Source organism: Castor canadensis, chromosome 12 (genome assembly GCF_047511655.1).
Source record: "Castor canadensis chromosome 12, mCasCan1.hap1v2, whole genome shotgun sequence".
NCBI classification, from domain to species: domain Eukaryota; kingdom Metazoa; phylum Chordata; class Mammalia; order Rodentia; family Castoridae; genus Castor; species Castor canadensis.
In genome coordinates, this window is record NC_133397.1 from 102,359,654 (window position 1) to 102,383,092 (window position 23,439).

The 23,439-nt window shown below is 44.0% G+C and overlaps 1 long non-coding RNA gene and 7 other non-coding genes across 9 annotated transcripts; 6 read left to right on the forward strand and 2 right to left on the reverse strand.

Annotated features, from left to right (window-relative positions):
* The first annotated feature begins 901 nt into the window (after window positions 1–901).
* On the forward strand, window positions 902–973 carry Trnae-cuc (transfer RNA glutamic acid (anticodon CUC)). Its single transcript has one exon. It is a non-coding gene; the product is annotated as a tRNA-Glu (tRNA).
* A 1,953-nt stretch (window positions 974–2,926) lies between these two features.
* Window positions 2,927–2,998, forward strand: Trnag-ucc (transfer RNA glycine (anticodon UCC)). The gene has a single exon. It is a non-coding gene; the product is annotated as a tRNA-Gly (tRNA).
* A 493-nt stretch (window positions 2,999–3,491) lies between these two features.
* Trnah-gug (transfer RNA histidin (anticodon GUG)) lies at window positions 3,492–3,563 on the forward strand. Its single transcript has one exon. It is a non-coding gene; the product is annotated as a tRNA-His (tRNA).
* Window positions 3,564–4,236: 673 nt separating this feature from the next.
* Window positions 4,237–4,309, forward strand: Trnak-cuu (transfer RNA lysine (anticodon CUU)). The gene has a single exon. It is a non-coding gene; the product is annotated as a tRNA-Lys (tRNA).
* Window positions 4,310–7,778: 3,469 nt separating this feature from the next.
* LOC141415314 (small Cajal body-specific RNA 6) lies at window positions 7,779–8,012 on the reverse strand. Its single transcript, XR_012440290.1, has one exon.
* Window positions 8,013–8,932: 920 nt separating this feature from the next.
* Window positions 8,933–14,598, forward strand: LOC141415080 (uncharacterized). Of its 2 annotated transcripts, none has more exons than XR_012440108.1 (3): window positions 8,933–9,337; window positions 9,760–9,922; window positions 12,198–14,598. It is a non-coding gene; the product is annotated as an uncharacterized lncRNA (long non-coding RNA). The 2 variants fall into 2 exon arrangements; XR_012440107.1 differs by lacking the exon at window positions 12,198–14,598 and adding an exon at window positions 10,275–10,491.
* A 3,641-nt stretch (window positions 14,599–18,239) lies between these two features.
* Trnah-gug (transfer RNA histidin (anticodon GUG)) lies at window positions 18,240–18,311 on the reverse strand. The gene has a single exon. It is a non-coding gene; the product is annotated as a tRNA-His (tRNA).
* Window positions 18,312–18,930: 619 nt separating this feature from the next.
* Trnan-guu (transfer RNA asparagine (anticodon GUU)) lies at window positions 18,931–19,004 on the forward strand. Its single transcript has one exon. It is a non-coding gene; the product is annotated as a tRNA-Asn (tRNA).
* The last annotated feature ends 4,435 nt before the right edge of the window (window positions 19,005–23,439 follow it).

Here is a 23,439-nt window from a genome sequence, read left to right on the forward strand (position 1 = left end):
ACTTGGCACCCACCGACTGTACACCTGGGCCCAAGCAGAAGGATGTGTTTTTGAGGGAAAAATCTGTAACTCTGGAACTTCCGGGTCTGCTTATCTCCGGTTGGTGGCAGTGCCTGTCCATCTCTCTGAAGGCGTGCTTTACTAATAAAAGGTTTTCTCCCGAGGTTAGGCGCTTGAAGGCCCAGCAGGTGACAGCTCCGCGAGTGACTGTAAGAATGTTCATCTTCACCTCCTCAGAGGGGCAATTAGACTTGAGCCACCAGGCAATGCAGCTGACTTGTGAAGTGATCCAGCGACTGACACTGTGACTGTTATCATCCACAGGTGTCAGTTGCCCTTACATTCTCTCCTCATATTTAAAAATTTAAAGATCAGAACCCCTGCTCTTCCCTTGGTCTCCCACCAGTAAACTCCGATCCTGCTGAGCAGCGAGCATCTGTAGGTTGAGTGTTTTCAACTGGTCTGTAATACTGGTTTTAGCCTAACATCTGTGAAAATTCACACGACATGAGAAAGGGGGAAGTGGGGAAGCTGCAGCAGGCCCAAGATCCCTTAGCGTCACTCACACCATGTGCTGTTTATGTCCTATGGAGAAGTTCCTGGTGGTTTTGGGCAAGACCCAGCAGAAAGCCTTTATTCTCCTGCTGCGGAGGTGGGCTTTTCTGTCTCTCCCGAGGTTCGCCTCTGGTTTTGGAACTGTGATCCTCCCCTGTTCAGAGTGCCAGGCTTGAGAATTCCTTTATCGTTTTCCACTCAAGAAAGAAAAGAAGGAAATACCAGAGAGGTGCTCAAATTGAGAAGCCCCAGCGTTCTAGAATCTCAAAACCCAGACACTTGCCCAAAAATACAGAAACGCATTTAGTTACCGTCATATAACACTAGCAGAACTTCTTTCCTCAGCTCCCTGGTGGTCTAGTGGTTAGGATTCGGCGCTCTCACCGCCGCGGCCCGGGTTCGATTCCCGGTCAGGGAAGTGTGATTCATTTTTTTTTTTAACTTTCATTTTAATCAGTGAAACAGTTCTTCCACCTACCCAAAGTTCAGATACTGAAAATGTAGAAAAACACAAAGACAAAAATCGTTTCCAATTCTACCACCCAAAGACCACTGTTAATGTCGTTTATGAAGCAAAAATGGATTCATGGAGTAGGTGTCATATTATTACCAGCTCTTTTTAAATTAGCAATACATTTCTAACACTTTTCAGTAAAAATATTCGTCAGTCAAAATTTTCTCTCACTTTAAATTATTTAACTTTTCTAAAGGTAATATGCTTACACACTTTAGGATTCAAATTTCCAAAATGCGTAACTGATTAACATGACTTTCACTCTGTATCTCTCTACTGAGAAGACTAGTGTTTTTGTTCATTACAATGTCTGAGACATTTCATGCAAATGTTAGTTAATGTACGTATACATACATATATATTTAAATATGCCCTCCATCTTGCACAAATGGTAGCAATCTATACACCCTTTTTGCACTTTGCCTATTCTACTTAATATATTTTAGAAGCAATTTCAGATTAGATGTGAAGAGCTTCCCCATTCTTGTGGTATATCACATTCTATTGTACGCATATCTCATAATTAACTAGCTTCCTACTGATGGACAATTAGTTTTTTTTTCTAACTATTTGCTATTGCAAACAATGCTATCATAAATGGTCTTATACATAGTCATTTTGCACATATGTGGAATAAATTCCTGGGAATTTATTCCCAGGTATGTACATTTAGGGGTAGGCATTACTAGTCTACCTTCATAGAGGGAATAGCAATTCACACTGCCTCCAGCAATGCATAAGGTAAACATAATTTTTTTAAAAAGTTTTTTTTTCTTTATCAAAATGAATTGATTTTTAAAATTTATTTATTATCATATTATTGTTGTACTGGGGGCACATTGTGACATTTACAAAAGTTCTTACCATATATCATAGTTGAATTCACTCCCTCCATCATTCTCCTTTAGCCCTCCCCACCCTCATTCCTGGAATAGCTATCAAAAATGAAATTAGCCAATCATATTTTGGACTGTTAGGTTTTTTTTTTCTCTAAAATTTTGGTTTTACCAATAATACTTTCATGATCATCTGTGGAGATGATATCTTTGTGTATTAAGTGGAGTTAAAAGGCTGCAAGAAACTATTAAAAGGCTGCAAGAAAGCATCAATGGATAATCACCTTCATTCTGGGATAGGGAGAACTTTTTCAAGACAAAAGCAGAGGTCATAAAGGATAAAACTGATGGTTCAGACTATATAAAAACAAGAAAGTTCTGCCTATCTAAAAATCCCATAAACAATGTTAAAAGACAAATGAGAAAATGCTATAAATCAGTAGGGAAAACATAAACACCCAATAGAAAAATCCATAACTTAGGAAAAGCAAAAAACTAATACAAATAATTCCTGAGCTTGTGAAAAATGACCAACCTCAGTAGTAACTGCAAATTAAAACGATTCCATAGTTTTATCTTGCGCTGTTGTAAAGGTGAAAAGAAAGTATCCGCTGACTGACGCTCATCTGGTAGTACCCGAATACTGAGCAGTTATATATGGATCCAAAGCTTTTAAAGTGCGCGTATCTGCTCCATGCAACTTAATTTATGCATTTGTCCTAAGGAAACACTCAAACGAGTAAGGATGTGTTGCAAAGATTAAAAACAAAGCCTTAACTCGACCACTAAATTTCAGAAGCTCCCTTCAAATGATGATAGAAGGAACTAGAATTGACTTTTCTTAAACTTGTTGAACAAGGGCTACCACAGGATTTTCAACAAGAGGAATCCTAGCGAAAAAATTTTTTTTCTTCTACATTTGCGGTTTTTCTGCGTCAATCTTAAAGTGAACCGGAAGTCAAGGGCGGGGACTTGGTGACGAGATCCTCATAGGGAAAACTAGCAAATGTAAGAATCGCTTGCGTTGGTGGTATAGTGGTGAGCATAGCTGCCTTCCAAGCAGTTGACCCGGGTTCGATTCCCGGCCAACGCAGCCTCTGACTTTTTTTTTTTTTTTCTTTTTTAACCACAACTTGCTGTACTTTTTGGAATTGTTGGGAAGTGTCTGAAACAAACGCTTTTTTTTAACGAAACTTTACAGGCTGCTTTGACCCACTAAGGAGTCAGGATAAGTCAGCACAAACGTCCTCTGTTCCAGAAATAGAGAGGGTGGTGCTATTAGGAACGGGGAGGGGAGCAAGAAAGCACTACTGTAGGCCCCTCGCCTGCCGCAACAGTGCGCAGGCTGCACCGCTCCGCAATCCGAAATCTCCATTCCAGGGCATAAACTGGAGACGTGAGGAAGGAAGTCTCGGGTGCGGAGGGTGGTGAAATCCAGCATCGCGGGATCGCCCAGGAGGTGGGGTGGAGACCTTTGGGGTTCGGATTAGAAGCATCATACTCACTAAGTAGTACAGCCAACGGCATGGCAACCTACTTCAAAGGCCACTAAATGCAGCACACGCTTGTCGCTTTGCGAGTAGCGCGCCGTGATCGTATAGTGGTTAGTACTCTGCGTTGTGGCCGCAGCAACCTCGGTTCGAATCCGAGTCACGGCAGCACTAATGTCCGCAGGGTCGTTCAAACTTTATAGTCCCTCAAAAGGACACAAAATTGTTATTTTGTGCGTACCTAAAAAATACCTTCGACTCGCAGAGCTAAAAAAAAGTAACCACCGCAAAGGGCAGCTTCAGGGCCCAATCGCAGATCTGGGAGCGGAGGTTCCCTGGCCTCCACATGGGCCGAGGGGAGGACCCCGGAACTTGTCACTTTTTCCACAGGCTGGAGAACTAAACACCAGGAGTGCAGCGAGAGCTTGTGCCAGCGAGGACCTACGCCTGCGGCTCCGAATCCTGTCCGACCCTAAGTTAAGTCTCGGTGGTCTTTTTATGCAGGCAGTGCAACTGTTCAGTGTTTAAAAACAAATTTGTCGGGGCTTCGTGGTGCGGGCTGTGATCCAGCGTCCTTTCGTTCTTTCGTACTCCTTTCCCTTTCCCCAGCTCTCAGGGTGACCCGGTCCAGAAGGAATCGCGGGAACACCTACCCTGCGCAGTACCCAGTTTCCACCACTCTCGGAGTCTCGGGTTCCCCGTGGGAAAGGGCTATCATTAAGAAGGTCACTGTGGCGCCCATTACATAGGAAGTTTTGTCAACAAAAGACAGCAGCAATTGGACTGTCACCCTACCTATCAGAGAAGATGACAAGAATGCAGACACGCCAGGTCCACGGGCGCCCGGCTAGCTCAGTCGGTAGAGCATGAGACTCTTAATCTCAGGGTCGTGGGTTCGAGCCCCACGTTGGGCGGTCTTATGTTTTTCCTTAGCTGTGATCTAATTCTACTGAATCCCTGTCAGATACAAATAGATTCATGAGCTTCTAAACCTCCACTATGGTCAAACTGACCAACTATTCTAGAAATCACTTACTTTCACCCCAAATTCTTCAAGAAAGCATAATCTAGCTGGAGACTCCCGCGTGGTGAAAACTTGGTGTCCTGGTCCTCTATGGCACTTACCAAGTCAAAGGTAGAAAGAGCTGTGCAGCTCTGAGAATGAGAAGCTACCGACAGCTCCCCTCCAGCCCTGCACCCCAACAGGATTCTGCTAAGGGAGAAGACGCATGAGAAGGACACACGCTATGACATGTAGTAGTGTGCAGCACTACTTCAAAGTGGTGGAGCAGAAATGTTTTTGGAAAAACCGAATTATGTGACTCAGTTTGTTGAGGGAAGATTTACAGAACTGAGGACAGATTGGTTATAGTTCAATAATAAGTTATGTGGATCATCTGCTAATACAATTAAAAATAATACTTATATATCTAGAAAATTAATATAGCATATGCAACAGAGCAATATGATACATCATGGCATAACACATAAGACAGCCAGTGTAGTATGGTAATAATATAGTTCAGGCATTGATCTCCTCAAAACTATGATACAAGTATATTGGCACATTTCTTAGAGTTCTTCAGACAAACAGTACTCATAGATATACATATGTAGTATATATATTTGAGAGAGTGAGAGAGAAAAAAGGGAGAAGGGGGAGCAAGTGGGTGACCTAGGGAAGAACGGATATTGTAGTTTGAGTCTGAAGATCCTTCTTTCTTGGGACATCCCTCTTTTCTGTTAAGGACTTCAACTAATTGGATAGGGCCCACACACATTATGGAAAATATTCTGTTTACCCAAAGATTCTGATTTAAATGTTAATGTAATCTACATAATACCTTCACGGCAACATTTAAACCTATGTTTGATCAAATATTTGTGTCTAATGGCCTGGTCGAATTAACACATAAAATTAACCAGTGAGTGATTGCTTTACTGTTACAAAAGCAATAAAGACACACTTGTAAGGAAAAACAAACCATGTTAGTATTTTTCCTGTCTTTGGAAATGGGAAACTTGAGTGGAGATGAGAGTTTTCACTTTTCTATTTGAATTCCTACAGACACACACACACACACACACACACACACACACACACACACACACACCACCAGCAGTCCATATAGGAAGAAAAGATCACAGATCTACAGGACATGTTCTTCTCTCGCCTTCTTATCACTGCTCTGCTCCCCTTCAATCAATCACTTGAGGGCATTTTAGACTCGTGAGGAATAGCTCTTAATGTTCCCACCTGGTCGGACTGAATGTATTCCCTCTTCCAAGTTCATATGTTGAAGTTATCACCTCCAATGGGATGCAGTTAGGAGGTGGGGCTTTTGGGAAGTAATTAGGTTTCCATGAGATCATAAGGCTGTAACCTATATCATGGGATTAACGCCCTCAGGAGAAGAAGAGACATCTCAGAGCTTCCTCTCTCTGCCTTATAAGGATACAGAGGGAAGACCCTGTGTGCCAACCAAGAAGAGGGCCCTGATTAAGAATCAAATCTGCTGGCACCTTGATTTTGGACTTGCTAGCTTTCAGAACTGTGAGAAATAATTGACTATTGTTTAAGCCACCCAGTCCATGTTTTTTTGTTACAGGAGTCCAGAATGATTAAGACACCATCCAAATCTCTGAAAGAAAATAAGACTACTTAACTTGCTACATCTATTTGAGAATTCATCCTTTATTTTCTATTTTCTTATTCTGTCTTTTTTTCTTTAAGATGGCAAATCACTGGGCCTAGTGGCCCATACCTGTCACCCTAGCAATGGGAAGCTGAGACAGAAAAATCATATGTTCAAGGCCAGGTTGGGCTGCATAATGAATTCACTGCCAGCCAGAGGGATATAGTGAGACCTTGTATTAAAAACAAGAATTTTTTTTTAAAAATCAAGCAATATAATAAAAATGATAAAGCAGATATAATTCAAGGAGGGCCATAGTGATAGATACAGGGATCAATGGAACAGGGTCTTCCAACGGGGGAGGGAGGCTAGACTCAACTCTGTCTATTCCCATTTTCTGTGTCAAGTTTTCTTTACCTATTTGCCCTCTTCAGCTCACAAGACAAGGTTTCACAGAAAGAACCATGCATAGGCCAAACAATGCCACAAGAGCAGTGGGTTAGCCAGTATTAACTTCTCCAAATAAGGTCTGGAGAATGCAATGTCTCCTCTGTTGCCACAAGAAAATAAAGAAAAGAGTCATTGCCTAAAAAGTCAAAGTCTCTTCCCAATTTTTATTTGGCTCAGGACACAAAGTGAAGTTTGCATCCTGCAGGGAGTGTTTGGATTCTTCAGCAGCTGAAGCCTGGGCTCCCTACACAGGACCAATAGAAGCAGAGTATCTCTGCCTGAACCTCTACAGTCAGATGAATCCAACTTCATCTTTTCTGTGAACTACTTTCTCAAAATTATCAGGGATCGGGATAACAAAGTGCCAGTACCAACCCACCACCTGTAAGAGATTCAGAGCAACATGTCAGCTCAGCAAGCAATAAAACATAATGGAAGTGGGGGACTGGACTAGTAGCATGGCTGAAGTGATGGTTACAGTGCCCATCTTGCAAGCAGGAAGCCCTGAATTCAAATTTCAGCATCATCCCCTCCCTGCCCAAAAAGTAATTGGTTTTGTTTGCCAAGCACTGCTATAATTCTAGCACTTGGGAGGCAGAGTCAGGAGTATCAAGATTGCAAAGTGAGCTCAAAAAAAAAAAAAGAGAGATGAGTTTGTATTGTTATTAACTATCATTTGGTATTGCCAAGAAAAGAGTATTTTCCACACTATTACTAGAGACAACTTTTTTGGGAATCAACTGGGCATGAATTAGCACAATTAGAAATGCAAAAATACCTTGACCGGGCAATTTCAATGCAGAAATTTTTTGGTCCTCACTTCATGGAATTTTTAGATTTCTGGGGATGCGTGGTTGTAAATATATAGCTTCTGGAATCTATGGCCAGTGGCTCTAGGGGAACTCTGAAGCCCCAGATGCAGACTCTACTGAAAATTATTTTTCTGAAATACTGTTCCTTTTAGACACTTTCATGGATCTTGAGTCTTCACATTACATATTTCCACATCTGATTTAAAGTTCATAGAGGTCCAGAGGACTTTAACAGATAATCTGGACTTTTTTTTCCTCTTCTTTCCTTTCTTTTCCTTTCCTTTCCTTTCTTTTTCCTTCCTTCTTTCTTTTTCTTCCTTCCTTCCTTCCTCCTCCTCCTCCTCCTCCTTCTTTTTTTTCTCTCTCTCTCCTATTGCTCTTCCTCCTCCTCCATGGATGAAGGATCTTCTCTGAATAACTATTTAAAACTATAAAATTAGAAGCATTTTCCTTCCCCTCCTCCTCTTTTCTCTTCTTCAGAGGTCTCAGCCAGAACTGTCTGATCACAGCCACAGACACCAGCACTCCTAGCATCCAAAATGCCAGGCCACTAAGCTGTTAGATGCCAACCTCGGGGTATTTTCCGTGTTTTCAGGAAACACGGAACCTGGACATCGCTTAGTGTCAGCTGTCCTTTTATCTATCACAGCACCTCTGGAGCTTGATGGGAAAAAGGAACCTGGTGGAGTTTCTTTTAAATGGCCAGAAAGGGCTTCAAATTTATATATAATTCATATAAATATTAAATATATAAAATATGCATTTATATATGATATATATATATAAATGTATATATAAATACTGTGCCTGGGTGTGCTAGAACCACCAACCTTTCAGTTAATAGCCAAATGCGCTAAGCCACAAAGACACAGTATCTCTACTTAACCAATTATTTTCCTGATCTCAGAAGCTGCCCTTCAACCTCTGGCTTGAGCGCAAACAAGTTTTTGTGTCCCGTCCAGCCCCATGCGCTGCAGAAACCAAAGCTGGAGACTCTGAAGACAACAGTCACATTATTGAGCAGTTGTGACCGCACAACGTCAGATCCAAGGCGTACTCCCTGTTGCTGGCGCCTCAAAAGTCGCCTGCAACCTGCGGGTGAACGCCACAGCTTCTCCAACTGAAGTCACCCACCTGCGGTCCTCGCCTGATCTCTCGCCATCGCAGCCAATCCAGCAGGTGGGGTAGGAGGTTACAGGACGCACCTGGGAAGGACCAGAGCCGCTGGGCAGCGCCATGCAGCAGTCTCCTGCACAGGTGGCCTCCACCCTACGCCGCAGAAAACGGGCTGCGCTTGTCCCGCAGCCTCTCCTGGAGCAGGCCTTCGCCTTAGTAGGTGCCCAAGAAATGGTCCAGGAAGGAATTCCACCCTGGGATTTCAGAAGTACCCAGAACAGCAGCGTGGCCTTTAAGCTATGTCTTACCGAGAACCCGAGGTAGGAAGAGCCCAAATGCGCCTCCAAGGAGTGGCTCTTCTGTTCGGGAGCTGCTATAATCCCACCAAGTCCCCAAGGGACTCGTGCGCGCTGGAACCACAGAGAGTCCCCATCCCTCACATCTCTGTGAGGGGGTCGTTGGTAGACGGGTGAACCAGGAAAGGTGGAATCAAGAAGGTGGGGAGGAAGGAAAGAAAGCAAGTAGAGTGGGGTGGGGGGTGAAAGGGGAGAATGAAAAGAGAGCAAGAGCAGGAAAGCGCTATGGCAGAATAGAGAAAAGGGGAGAAGGGAGAGAGGGAGAAGATAAGCGGAGTTAGTGAAAAAGGGGAGTGTATGTGCCAGAGTGGTCTAACCCCTTAAGAAAAAGGCCTGTAGAAGAAAACGGAGACTGTCATCAGTCCATTTTTCTTTATACATTTCTGGCCACCCTCTCCCCGCCGCCCTCTGTGGGTCGAACCGCGGAACCCTCTGTGATTGGTGCTCCAGATTCTGAAAACAGATGCACTTTTAAACATTGAGATAAAGCAGCGACGACTTGACACTTTTGCCTTTGGGCCTGAGACTTCCCAAGTACAGACTCGGAGCAGTGGACAAGGTGCACTCCGCCGGTAAGATTGGCGCAAGGGTTCACAGATCCTGCTCCCCGCTGTCAGGAAGGAGACACCCCGAACGCCCCCCGCCCCCAACACCCGGGAAGGGACTCCAACTCCGTCCAGCTGTCCCCACCCAGGGTTCTCCGCACCCTCCTGCCCCCGTTCTGCGTCTTGCAGGGGAAAGGTGGAAGGATGAGATTGACCGTTTGTCCTTTAGAATAGATGCGTGTCCCGGGCAACCGTGGCACGTGCAGAAAAACAAAATTCTAAGAAGGGATCATCAGAGAGCTTAACTGCCTCACTGGCACAGCTGTGTAAGGATGTTTTCCCAAAGTGGGATGATGGTAACAACTGTAGCTTGAATTCTACTTGAATAGAGTTGAAAGTCTTCGAAAGATTTGGAGCCATTCTGGTTTTTTTTTTTTTTTTCTGAGAAGCACGGAAGAACTGATGGGGATGAGGCTCCTGGACTCAGTGGGAAAGCAGAGGTACAGATGGTGCACTTGGCGCTGCATAAACTGTCACTGGAGCCTGAAGACTTTGAAGAAAAGAAGCCATTACTATCATTGTAGGGATACTGCCATTCCGCCAGCCAGCCAGGTACCCGGGCACTCATTCCAAACACTATAGGATGATAAACTCCTAACTCCTGAAGATAGTCACTCCAACCATCTCTCTCTCTCTCTCTCTCTCTCTCTCTCTCTCTCTCTCTCTCTCTCATATATATATATATATATCATATATATATCTCATATATATATATATATATATCATATATATATATATATATATATATCTCCTGGGAATCCAGGGCCTCGATCATCCGGACTGTTTCTTAACTGATATTTGATTATTTGATGCATCCACCGTTTTTGTTGTGGTGGTCGTTTTGTTTGTTGTTGTTTTAGAAAAACTAAGTATATTCTGGTTGGCTGTGCCCACCTTTTTGCAGACCAGGAGCGGAGGCCACCTGGTGGCCGCGCCTTGTCAGTGCCACAGACCTTCCACCCCGACAACACCAGAGTACAGGTGGATCCTGTGGGCCCGAGACATCCGAAGTCAGCGAGAGCGGGACAGGTTGGGTGGCCCCGATGCCATGTGTTGGCCACTTCCGTGTAGACCTGGCCTCCCTGAGAACCTACCTTCAGGCACCCAACTTCGGAGGAGCTGAGAGCGCGGCACAGAGACCTGTAGCTACCCTGAGCTTCCCTCCTTGGGCCAAAATCTTCCTGTCCCTAAGCAGGGACCAGGAGGCAGAAAGCAAGCCCTACTTAAGGGGTGGCAGGAAATGGCCTTCCCAAAGCTGAATAGGAAAGTCCCACTGAGACTTGATAAATCCAGAGTCTGGACTGCGCACTATTACACCACGGAACCTATAAAAACGGCCTTGCTGTTCAGATTATCAGAGTTGTGTATGTAAGCATATGCCATCCAGTTCTCTACCATTAACCCAGGGCATCTCATTTGCACCTCAGGGAATGAGAGCAAATCCACTCTAGCCAGGGCCAGGGCAAGAGCCCAAGCCTTCATCAGAAGCCACATACCCTGCCTCTGTTTACTAGTTTCCTGTCCAGAGGTGAAATTTCTGCAAACAAGGGTGTTACCTTTCTTTTCTTGGCCTTCACACTTTCCCCATGGCTCAAGGAGGTGGACTTGAGACTTCCTGGGTCCTTGGCCACAAAGCACTGGTAACACTGCACAGTAATATATAAAGAAAGGTGTGAGCAGTGGAGGAGAATCTGAAGGTAGGAGAGCTTTCTTTTTCTTTTTTTCACATGGATATATAAATAAATGTGTGTGTGTGTGTGTGTGTGTTTTGTTTTGGCTCATTTTACAAATGCCTATTTGTGGAATTAAATAAAGGGTTATATAAAACACTAAAACTAGACCATATTAACCTGCTATATCAAAATCCACCCTATGCTGGCCAGACCAGGAGTCAGGGCTCTGACACTTAGACACACTGTGTTTTCTGAAAGTTGGTCAAACTGATTCCATTCCAATTCCTCTATCCATCATAACCAAAAAATTGCACAGTTTTTAAAAAGTGAACAATATAGGAGCACTCCCTGCTGGGCCATAGGGAACGTGTATCCAAGTTCTCTTAGAGTACATACTGTATTTCTGTAGATGTTAGAAGTTACATATATAATGGATGAAAATCACTATTAACCACTTGTGATGATGCACACCTGAAATCCCAGAACTTGTTGTGGGGGGGAGGGGGGAACAGAGGTAGGAGGATCAAGCCATGGAGGCCAGACTAAGCTACATAGACATCCTGTCTCAAAAAACTTCAATTTAATATCTCAAAATAGTAATCTGCACATACCAGGAAACTTCTGTGGGTGGTCTTGGAGTATAAAGACATAATCCTGGATACATTCAAATTTTAAAGAGCTTCCCTCAGCATTCAGTGGTTCATCAATCAGGCAGAGTGCAAGTAAGTTAGCACTCTGCTGGGAGGTGCAGGAGAGGAAACAGTATAATGTGTTCAAACTGGAGAAATTACCTGTGACTGGTTAGAGTGGAAGGTACCCAGCTAGAGATTACTTGCTTTCTGACTGGTAAAAGCTCTAGTTTTTCTGCAGTGTTTACATTTGGCTTTGGTTTGCTTATGTAGGAAGCGATGCTCTAGGCTTTCTCAGCCTAACAGCATCTCAATGAAAACACTATATTTATTTATTCATTTATGCATGCATGGATGTATATATTTATTTGGCAGGACCTTGCACCTGCTAGGCAGGCTAGGCAGGTTTGTCAGAAGTTTTTGTTTGTTGGTTGGTTTTATTTTGTTCTTTCCAAGGCATGTCTTCCTATGTCAGCTTCATTGAAATGTTTTACTGTCTTTTTTTTCTCTCTTTCTCTCTTTCAGATAGGGCTTTCTATGCAGCCCAGGCTGTCCTCAGACTCTTCATCCTCTTGCCTAAGGCTCACTAGTGCTTGGATTATGAGCACAAGATTTGTTGGAACTCCGAAAGAACAATCCCAGATTAGGCTCTCAAAAGCCTCTCCTTGCCAGAAGCCATGACAAGGACTTGCCATTCAACTTTTTCCACCACACCTAAGTATTGGGTGAATTCCTCTCTTCTTGAGGTACTAAAATGTTTGTGATATTCCCAGGCTTTCCTTCCTGAAAGCAGGGGAACTCTTAAAGCCATGTATGAGGCCAGGTTTTAACAAGGGACAGACCTGACACCATAAAGTCAACCTTAGTTCCTTAAAATCTCTGTCATTTCTGAACATTACATGGCATTCTAGTGAAATAAATATAACCTATATTTCCAATGAGGTCTTGATACAAAGAGGATAGATTGCTATTGAATTTATGAAAAGAACTATATTGCTAAGAAAATAAGAATAGTCATGGATGCTTTCCCCATTTTGGATATGATGTACTTTTTGGAGGAAAAGTAATTGTTACATCTCTGTTCACAAAGGTATGCTTTACCAAGTTGCACTAAGCCACTGATAGTGAAAGTCCTCTACAATGAGAACAATAATGAAAACAATGAAACCTTGAAGAATGAAATGAAAGGAGGCACTAGAAGATGGAAACGGCCTGGAATGTTTATTCATTGGCAGAATTAATATTGTGAAAGTTGGTATCCTAGTGAAAGCAATCTACAGATTCAATATAATTCCCATCAAAATCCCAATGTCATTCTTCACAGAAATGGAAAAATCAATCCTAAAATACATATGGAAACATAAAAGAGCATGAATAGCAAAAGCAAAAAGAGCAAAAGAGCAATGTGGAGTTGAACACCAGACTTCAGATTATACTAACGAGCTATAATAACAAACACAGCATGGTAAAGGCACAAAAACAGCCACAATAAGGGAACAGAATAGAAGAAAGAGAAATAAACTGACAAAGCTACAGCCATCTGATTTTTGACAGAAAAGGTAAAAATATACACCAGAGAAAAGACCATGTTTTCAACAAAAGGTACTGGGAAAAGTGGTTATCTACATGCAGAAGACTGAAACTATACCGAGACCTCTCACCCTATAAAAATCAATTCAAAATGGACCAAGTATTTTTACTTTAGTTTTTGGTAATACTGGGGCTTGAACTCAGGGACTCACACTTTCTCTTTAAACCACTTTATCACCTTTGGTGCACTGATCTTAATGTAATATCTGAAATCTTGAAACTACTGCAGCAAAACATGGCGCAAACTCTGGAAGATGTATGCATAGGCAATAATTTCCTGAATAGGACTCCGATTGCCCAAGAAATAGGAGCAACTATGGATAAATGCGGTTGCGTTAAGTTAAAAGCTCGTGTGCATCAAAGGAAACAATGACCAGAATCCAGAGACATCCCATAGAATGGGAGAAAATCCTTGATAGCTAGTCAACAGATAAACTATTACTATCTAGAATATACAAAGATCTCAAAAAATTAATCAGCGCAGAATAAAAATCCAATTAATACGTGGATAAATTAATTGAACAGTCATCCAAAGAACTACTAGTGGCTAATTAAAACATGAATACCTTAGCCATAAAGGAAACGCAAATCAAAACTACATTGAAGACTGTCTGAGTGACTCAAATGGTAAGAGTGCCTGCCTAGCAAGTTCAAGGCCTGGAGTTCAAACCCCAGTATCTCTCTCTCTCTCTCTCTCTCTCTCACACACACACACACACACACACTACATTGAGATTTCATCTGACCCCAGTCAAAATGGCATTTGTCTACAAAACAAACAGCAGAGCTGGTAAATTGGCTCAAGTGGTACAGCACCTGCCTCACAAGCTTGCAAGCCCTGAGTTCAAACCCCAGTACCAACAGAAAAAAAAAAGTAAAGAAAACAAAGAACAACAAATACTGGTGAGGATGTGGGGCAAAAGGAGCACTTATACATGGTTGGTGGAAATATAAACTAGTGCTATCACTGTGGAAATCAGCATAGAGGTTCCTCAAAAAACCAAAAATAGACCTGCCTTGTGACCCTGCCGTATCACTTACTGTGCATTTATGTAGGGAGCGAAAATCAGTAGCCACACTGTGCGATCAGTCTACATGTTCAGCAACCAATGAATGGATAGAGAAAATTTTATATATCAAATCTTTATACATACACATCGTAGAGTATTATTCAGCCGTAAAGAACAATGAATTTATGTCATTTTCAGAAAAGTGATGGAACAGGAGATTATCATGTTGAGTGAGATAAGGTAAGCTCAAAAAGCCAAATATCACCTGTTTTCACTCATACGTGGAATCTAGACCTACTAATGATAATAATGATGTTGATGGTGATAAATGGACGAATTAAATATAATAAATATAATTAGCATCTGATAATTACAAATATCAGATACTAATCCAGCTACATGGGAACTGTGTTGGCTCAGGTGCCCTGGAAATCGGAGCTCAAGGGATCCTCAAGCCTCAGCCTCCTGAGGACCTGGGATTAAAGGTGTGCACCCCTGTGTATAACAAGAAACCTACTTTAAATGTGAAGACACAGACAACTTAGAAATAAAGCAGTGGGGAAAGATATACTCTGCCTAATACCAATGAAAAGACAGCTGGAGAAACCTTACTAATTTCAGATAGAGAAGACTTCAGGGCAAGGTAATCACCAGAGATGGAGAGGATCACATAATGATTAAGGGGTCAGTTCTCCCCCAGGAAGAAGTAGCAATTCTTAATAAATGTGTGTGCCTCACAACAAAGCATCAAAGTATGCAATGCAAACACAGAAAGAACTGCAAAGAGATACAAAGAAGTGAGCTCTTAGTTGGAGACTTGGGTTTCCTCTCTCCATCATTGACAGTTCCAGCAGGCAGAAAACCAGCAAGGATGAAGCCGAAATGGAAACCCCATCAGAAAACCGGAGCCACCTGATGTTTGTAGATTGCTTCATTCAACAAGAAGAGGGCACAGGTTGTTCTCAAGATCAAGAGAAATGCTCGCCACGATCTACCCATCCTGGCTCATAAAACACATTTAAACAAGTTTAAAGGACTAGAAATCATGCTTGCCTGCTTGCAGGCCACAATGGAGCTGAGCTCAGAAAAGAAAGTGGATAGCACCAAATTTGGAGGTCAGACACCATACTTCTAAAGAGCACGTGGGCAGAAGAAAAAAATCTCCAGAGAAATTAAATATTTCAACTAGACAAAAATGATTCTGGAAGTGAACTCTTGAACAGACGAGTCTGGTTCCCAAAGATTCTCGGGAAGAACCCTCAGCTGGTTTTCTGACCACACATGCAAAAGAGCAGAGAGGAACCAGACTCACCAAGTGTGCTCTTCCAGACATTCCTCAAGGTCTCGCAGTCAGACTTCTGTTTCCTTCCTTTTGTTTTCACTGTGGTGGCCTTTCTTGGGCGTCAGAATCTAGAAAAGAACTTATTTGCCTGAGAAGTCCTAGAAGAAAACTGCCATGCACTGGAGAGGGGGGAAAAAGTCAGCATTGGTCAGAAATGGAACCCAGGTCTCCCTTGTGGGAGGTGACAGTCCTACCACTGAACCACCAATGCCCACCCCCCATAGCACCTAATCTAGAATGCATTTGGAAAAGGCATCGAACCACTCTCAAGACCCAAAATGGAAACGTGTGCTACAAAACAAATTAGTTTGATCGATATTTGCATGTCTTTGAAGAAAACGATCTCACTTGAAAAACCCATATTCTGCTTTTCTTCTTCTTCTGTCATGGTTTGTTTGCTTGTTGTTGTTTCCTTTAGCATCTTGCCTTCCTGAGGATTCACTCATGGCCTTGAGCAAAATTTCTCTCCAAGAATTTTTCCTTCCTCACAAGGTCTTCCACCACCCCAGGAGGCCAGTTCAGAGATGAACAATTCCACTGGATTCTGGGGGTGAGGTAGGAAGTTCTTCCTCTATCTCCTGGGAAGCTTTCTTTGGCCATTTGACCTTGTCCCATCGTCTTAACTCATATTCTTTTGTTTACAATTTGCCTGAGAAGATATCTACTGCTTTTACTGTTTCACCGTCTTCAGTCTCACACACTGCTGTAGCTGGAAACTGGTTTTATATCTCATCTGAGACGAGTAGACCCATTTTAATTAGTGGTTGTTAGTGTTATGTTTCCCTGGTCTCATTTCAACCACCCAAGGGTGTGATTCCTGGTTTTGTGTCAGTTTGTTTTTGAACTCTCTTCCTGCCAGCTAGATTTCTCTGCTTGGGTAAATTTGCAGTTTTCTTACAACGTTTTTGACCGCCACGTTCCTTGTTAGTTACGATAGGTTCTTAGGCCTTGGGTGCATAGAATGAATGTAATCAGGCTCCTTAGTTCAGACACCAGGCTGGCTGCCCTGAGCAAGCCCCACATTGTCACTCATTATGCTCTGCACGTATCTAAGTCAAAACTCTATTCTCAGTCACTTGTGAGAAACACATCCTGCAAACCCCAACGGAGAGGCATTCTTCAAAATACCTGACATACACACATCAGAATTTTCAAGGTCATCAAAAATGAGAAAAGTCTGCTAAAGTGAGAAAGGCAAGAGGAGCGTAAGTAGACATGACAAGCAATGCAAGGGGCTATGGAATCTGGCAACAATTTAAAAGATACTGGATATAGAAAAAAACAAGGAAATCTGAATAAAATTGAGACTTTGGTAAGTAATAATGTATCTGTCCATTAATTGAGACAAATGTATAATTTCATTGTAAGATGCTAAAAGTAGAGGAAACTGTGTGCAGGGTATATGGAAATTCTCTGTGTTATCTATTCAAATATCTGAAATCTAAATGTCATAATATGAAAAGTTTATATAAAAGGAAAACAGAGGGAACCATTAAGCCAATTAATTGTGCAAAAACACTTAAACAGGGTCTTTCACACAGAGGACTTCTTCATCTCCAAACAGGGTGAGAAAAGACTCTGGACATTATTGTTCATTCAGGAAATAACAAATTTGTAATACCATGATGTATAAACACACACCCATCATAATTAGCAAAATTTTCTTAAGCACAGTGAAAACCACGTGCTTACAAGAAATTAGAACAACTCTAGCTCCCCTTGCTCCTGAGAGCACAAGACAGTGCAACCATTAAGAAAATCTGCTCACTAGCTTCTCCTCCAGCTACAAATACAGAATACCATCAGTACGTTTATTCTGAAAAGAAATGATCGCACTGGTCTGCTGAACGATCCATAGTGTAATATTCCTCGCCACTTTACTCTCAATACCACAACTAGAAATGAGCAGTTTTCCGTCAAGTGAACCGTATTCACACAATGGAATAACACTCACCAATAACAGCAGAAGCACTGACACAGGCAACACATGGGAGAATGGGGGCGGGTGGAGTTGCATGAGAGAAACAGACTGAGAAAAAACACAAGACAATAATGGTATGGTGTTCATTTATATGAATTTCAAGCAGAGGTAATCCTGGGCATAGAAGTGAGAATGGTGATTGCCCATGTGGGATTAGGTTGGCGACACACTGGAAAAGAAGTTCCACAGACATTCTGGGATGATGGAAATGTCCTATAACAAGATCTAGGAGTGGTTCCTTTTGTCCAAATTCATCGGTGATGCTCTGGATATTTGTGCGTACACACACACACACACACACAGGAGAGAGAAAAATTTATATGTATACATATATATATAATTGATTAGGGAATGCCATTGTCTTTAATTTTATTATATTTACTGGATTTTTAAAAATTCTGCCAGTTGAACTTCCGATTCTCATTTCACTTCTCCTTTATCCTAAGAAGACCCAAAGAATGATTGAAATAGCTGAAGCAGAAACAAGGGATCTGGCTGTACGCAAGACAGCGATGAGCCCTGTGCTCAGTGCGCTTTCCGTTCAAGCTCTTCAACTTGAAGAACACCAGAGCGCTGTGTGCATTGAGACCTTAGGGGAATGGCGCAGGTGCAGAAATCAGAAAGTTAAAATGATGGGCAAGCGCTGCCGTGACTCGGATTCGAACCGAGGTTGCTGCGGCCACAACGCAGAGTACTAACCACTATACGATCACGGCGTGCCACTGCAGGAACGGGCAGCCGCCGACTTTCTTTATCCTTATGACCCCCATGCACTTTAACGCAGGACTGCTTTCTTTTGCTGGAGGACCATCCACAGTCAGCGAAAACCTCGCTCCTTAACCTCTGTTTTCCTGCCTCTGCGTCCCATGCTGCCCGGATAGAAAGCAATTCCCGTCTCTCGAAGATCCAGAGCCTCTGGGGGACCCTTGGCGAAGGAACCCAAGCGACCTCACAGCCCCGCGGTCCGGAAGTCCCCGCGATGGCGCCAGAATCCCAGGTGGCAGCGCACTCTTCCCTGTGCCAGGTGGGGAAGACACGGGCCAGATTCCCTGGGCGTCTGCGAGGAGAGAACCAGAAAAGCGAGGCGGGGGGGGGATGCCGGTCTGCTCCCCTCTGCCTGGGTCAAGGCAACAGGGTGCCCTCGAGCCCCGTCGCAGGGGTTTCCAACGTGCCGAGCGCACAGGGCACCGCCCACGTCTCCAAGTAATCCGAGGCTTTGCAGCTCCGCGGGCGCCCTGCGAGGCCGGCGGGCGGGCTGGGGGTGGGGGAGAGGGGAGGTGAGTGGCGCGCAGTGACCGCCCCTCCTTGTGCATCGTGGAAGAGACCGGGACTCGAGTCTCTGTGGCGCAATCGGTTAGCGCGTTCGGCTGTTAACCGGAAGGTTGGTGGTTCGAGCCCACCCGGGGACGCTCCCTACCATTTTGAACCCGCTCCTGGCCACCTCACCTCAGTGCTGCTATAACACGTGGCCTTCAGACTTGGGGGACTGAAATAGACAGGAAAACAACAGTTCTGCTTCAGCCTTCTGGAGGCTTGGAGGCCAAAGGAAACTGTGGGCCTCACTTTCTATGTGCAACTCCTATGCCAACAGGAGTATCCCGCCTCAGGGTTACATGGATTTATACATCGCTGTGTCCACCACGGGGGCCATCGGCATGAGCATCCTCTTCATTATCTCCAACAAATTTCTTCCTTACTTCCTGCACTATGTAGTTAACTTGTTTGAAAATGTTTTTTGCAAAACCTTTGCTTTCATGCTATTATGATTACAAATCATGCTGCAGTCATGAGCCTTCCACACATATCTTTGGTCCCTCCTGCAGATGCTTCCACAGTGCAGAGAAATGACACAATAGTGTCTATGTAATGCTCTCATAGAGTAGGTTCTGCAAATATATCTTCCATGGCAGCAGTGTCAAATCGTATTCCTGTGGATTTCCTAATTCTTCAACGTCCCTTTCTTCACGGAAGACATGACACTCAGACATTCTGTTGTGTATTTCGCACAGCTAAACTTCCAAGACATCTTAAAGTCCTCCAGTAACTGGAATTGTTTTCAGTGGTGACCTAATCACACAGCCCACAGAAGACTGGGCTTTCTGCATCTTGATGGTTCCCGGCATTTTTTTCCTCCTCTCCTTTCCTCCTTTTTTTCACAGACCTTGGTTTGGCTTTTACAGTTTGACGAAAACAAGCTAACACCAGTGCTCCTGGCATTTGTAACTTGTCATGCAGATAACTGTCTCTATACGATTGCCTGACAAAAGTTGTGAGGGCCATGTCCTTAAAAGGTAGTCCATCTGATCCCCATCACTGGAGCCGGTGGAAATCTGCACCCAGTGCCTGTGCACCCGGATCTGTCATGGATCGGCTGGTGTTCCTCACAGTTTCTGTGGACTCCCCTGGGCGGTGTTTGAACTCTTTGCTTTTACACACTAAGTGTGTTTTTGCGTGACTGTTCCTTCCCATGTTCCTTTTGATGTAATGAAGAGAATTTCTGGGACAATCTCTGTCCAGTGGTGGACAGCAGAGATCCATTCCCTGTTTCGGGGCATGATAGCTAATCTCTCTGTGAGTATTTTTGATTGCCTGTTATCTTAAGGAATCTCGTGTTTCCTGACATTTGAGATGTGCCAACAGGAAACTTTTTGCATCTTTCCTTTCCAATATTTCCGGAAAGCTTATGGGCACAAGGATTGCTGGTTTCTGTGAGAAGGGCAAATCTAAGAGCAAGGTATTCTTTTTCTTTTTCTTTTCAGGTTCTGGGGATCTAATGCAGGACTTTACACTTCTGAGCAAGTACTCTAACACCGAACCACATCCCCAGCCCTTTTCTTTCTTAAATAGGATCTCACTATATAGCTGGCCTGGCCTTGAACTCCCCGTCCTCCTGTCCACCTCCCCTGTGCCACCATGCCTGCCATGACAGGAATGCTCTTAAGATGCCATGATTCCCCCTGCTCCAAATGAATTCTTGGCTTTCATAAATTCCTATAACTAAAGGCAGCAAACTGAATGTCTGCCATGTAAGGGGAAAATTTCTTCGATTGGCCTGAACATTTTTATACAAACCTTTTTGGATCTATTAATGGAAATAAGTAGAAGTGAATTTTTGAGTTAATGTCAGGTGTATCTTTTAACCTCGGGAGAAACTGCCAAATGTGAGGGAATGAGTTGGGCTAACCAACCAACATTACACAGCAACATCGCTACACGGACAAGGGGAGAAACAACCGCTTTCAAAATCAGTTTTCTATGTTTCCCGTCCCACCTAATTCCAAATGGCATCTATGTGGTCACACTGGGTGTCACATTCCACACTTGCCCCAGAACCATGAACAGAGACTCCAGGGTTGTCTTGCCACGTCTAATGCTCAGAAAAGCCAGCTAGGAATCAGCGCTCATGAAAGGACCAGGGCTAGGTGGTTCCTCTCCTTCCTGTCTCATCTGTGCCTCATCTCGCAGTAGCTTTGGCACTAACGTTAAGCTTTCAATCCTGCTGACAAAGATCAACTGAGTTGGACTTGGTGGATGCTGTGAAAAGAGACTGTATTCAGTAACTACCGACAGTACAGGACAGAGCTGAGCTCCGTTCTGATTTGCACAAAAGAACGTTCTACAGGGAGAGTGACACAGGGAGACTGGGGGAGGGAAACGGTGAAAAATTACAAAGGTTTAGTCAGTATCAATGTCTGTCTAATGGGGTCAGCTGGGTCTGGGCTACCTGAACGTTACTGGGAACTTAGGACCTGTCCCTCCACAGACACTGGGAGATAGTGTCTCAAAGGATTGGCTTGGAGAACCTTGGGAAAAACAGTCCTGGACTCTAGGAGCCTCACGTAGCGTGCATCTCAAAGGGAGACAGGAAAGATTCCCTTTCTATGAAGGCTCTAGGGGAGGCAGGTCAGGATTCTATCATTATCATCAGGTGTTGGCTACAGCATATGGTATATTCTCCTGGTGGCTTTAAGCTTTCTCCAGTAGGCATGTAATGGGGGGGGGTGTGCCACTGGGTTCGTCCTGGGGATCTGGTCTGTTCTGTGTTAGCCTCTCGTGACTGTGACAAAATTCCTGAGAAAAGCAAAGTAGGAATGATTTATTTCGGCTTAGTGTCAGAGGTTTGGATCCAAAGTCATGTGGACCCATTGCTTTGGGCCTGAGGCAAGGCAAAATATCATGGAGACAGGAGCATGTGGCGCAGCATGCTGCTAGCCTCGTGTCAGCTTGGAAGGGGGAGGGGGGGAGGAGCAGGGACAAGATGCAGCCCGAAAGACACATCCCCCATAGACCTACTTTCTACAGCTGGGCCCCATCGCTCAGTGTTTCCATCAAATTATGAATTCAACAGTGGATTAATCCAGTGACTAGGTAGGGGCTCTCATGATCCAATCACCTGTCAATGATTGTATCCACAAGCAGGGGATCCAGCCTTGGACAGATGAGGGAAACATCTGCTCTCCAAACCACAGCATGGCCTTATGCTGCTAGAAGCCACGCTGGAGTTTTGGAGGTAGAGGCGTGGATGGGGTTGTTACGGGGTATAAATTTAGCAGTTCTCATTTCCCATCTCTGGAACTCCACTGGGCTCTTGGAGATGGCCATGGTCAAGGTCATCTTGAATGGCTTTTGGCAACCCAGGCATATCTATTGAAGCTTCTATGGGAGCATGAAGAACACTGGCACATTAAGCATGGATACCACAGCTGGATGCTGGTGGCTCAAGTCTGTAATCTTAGGCTAAGATCAGGAGGATCACAGTTCCAGGCCCGCTCAGGCAAAAAATGTTTTCAAGACCTCACCTCAGTGGCAAAAAGCTGGGTGTAGAGTCACATGGTTGTCATGCCAGTGATGGTGGGAAGCATTAAAGAGAATTCTGGGGTAGCCTGGTCCGGGCAATGACCAAAACCCTATCTCTAAAATAACTACAGCAAAATGGGCTGGAGGTATGGCTCAAGTGGTAGGTCACTGCCTAGGATGTGTTCACTGCCTGGCCCTGAGTTCAAACCACATTAACGCCCCTCCCCCCCACCACAAATAAAAGGTGAAGCTCTAGACTGCTATCTTTCTACAAAGAGGGTTCAGTCTTTCCATGCTAGGCGTATATAGACTAGTGGGTGTTTGTTTGGATTACTATCAGGAACTGTGCCCAGAGGGGTCTGGACTGAAGCCCAGCAGGACTCTGTAGGCTACAGGGCCTCATATGGAATTAAAGACTGGGCTCTTTCCCATGTAAGGACCGCCTGACTACCATGCCCTTCGGCTGGGAATCCTGTCCATTCCCAATCAAGCCTCACTACCGTCCTGGATAAGGCCAAAAAAGAGTGGGAGAGAGGGCATTGAAAAAGCAAATTCTAAAAAGAAGTTTAGTACAGGAAGGGAAATAACCCAGCTGAGATCACAGTGCAAAGCATATCTGTCTCTGATGTGTTCAGGCCTGGACAGAGAAAGGCTATGCTCACCCAGAGGTTTGCTGTAAGCCCGGTACTTTTTTTATTAGTAGTAGTATATTGTGGTTGAAGCCGGATACCTTTTAATAATTATTACTTTTTTCAGTGCTGGGAATCGAACCCAGAACCTACACAGGCTAGTTGTCCACTCTAGCAGAGCTCCACCTCAGTGGTACGGCTGACCACCCACCTGGGGGCCCTTGTTGAGGCAGAGCAAACAGGTCAATAGGATGGCCCCTGCTAGAGGACAGGAGGCCCTCTGCACTGGCAGTTTGATCTCCTCAGGGAGGTGGCTTAGTTCCTTCCTCCCCATCCTGTCTGAAAGCTTCCGTCTAGACACAACTGCCCTAGGACACCTACTGTCTGTCACCCACTAAAAGTTTACAAAGTTAAAGGA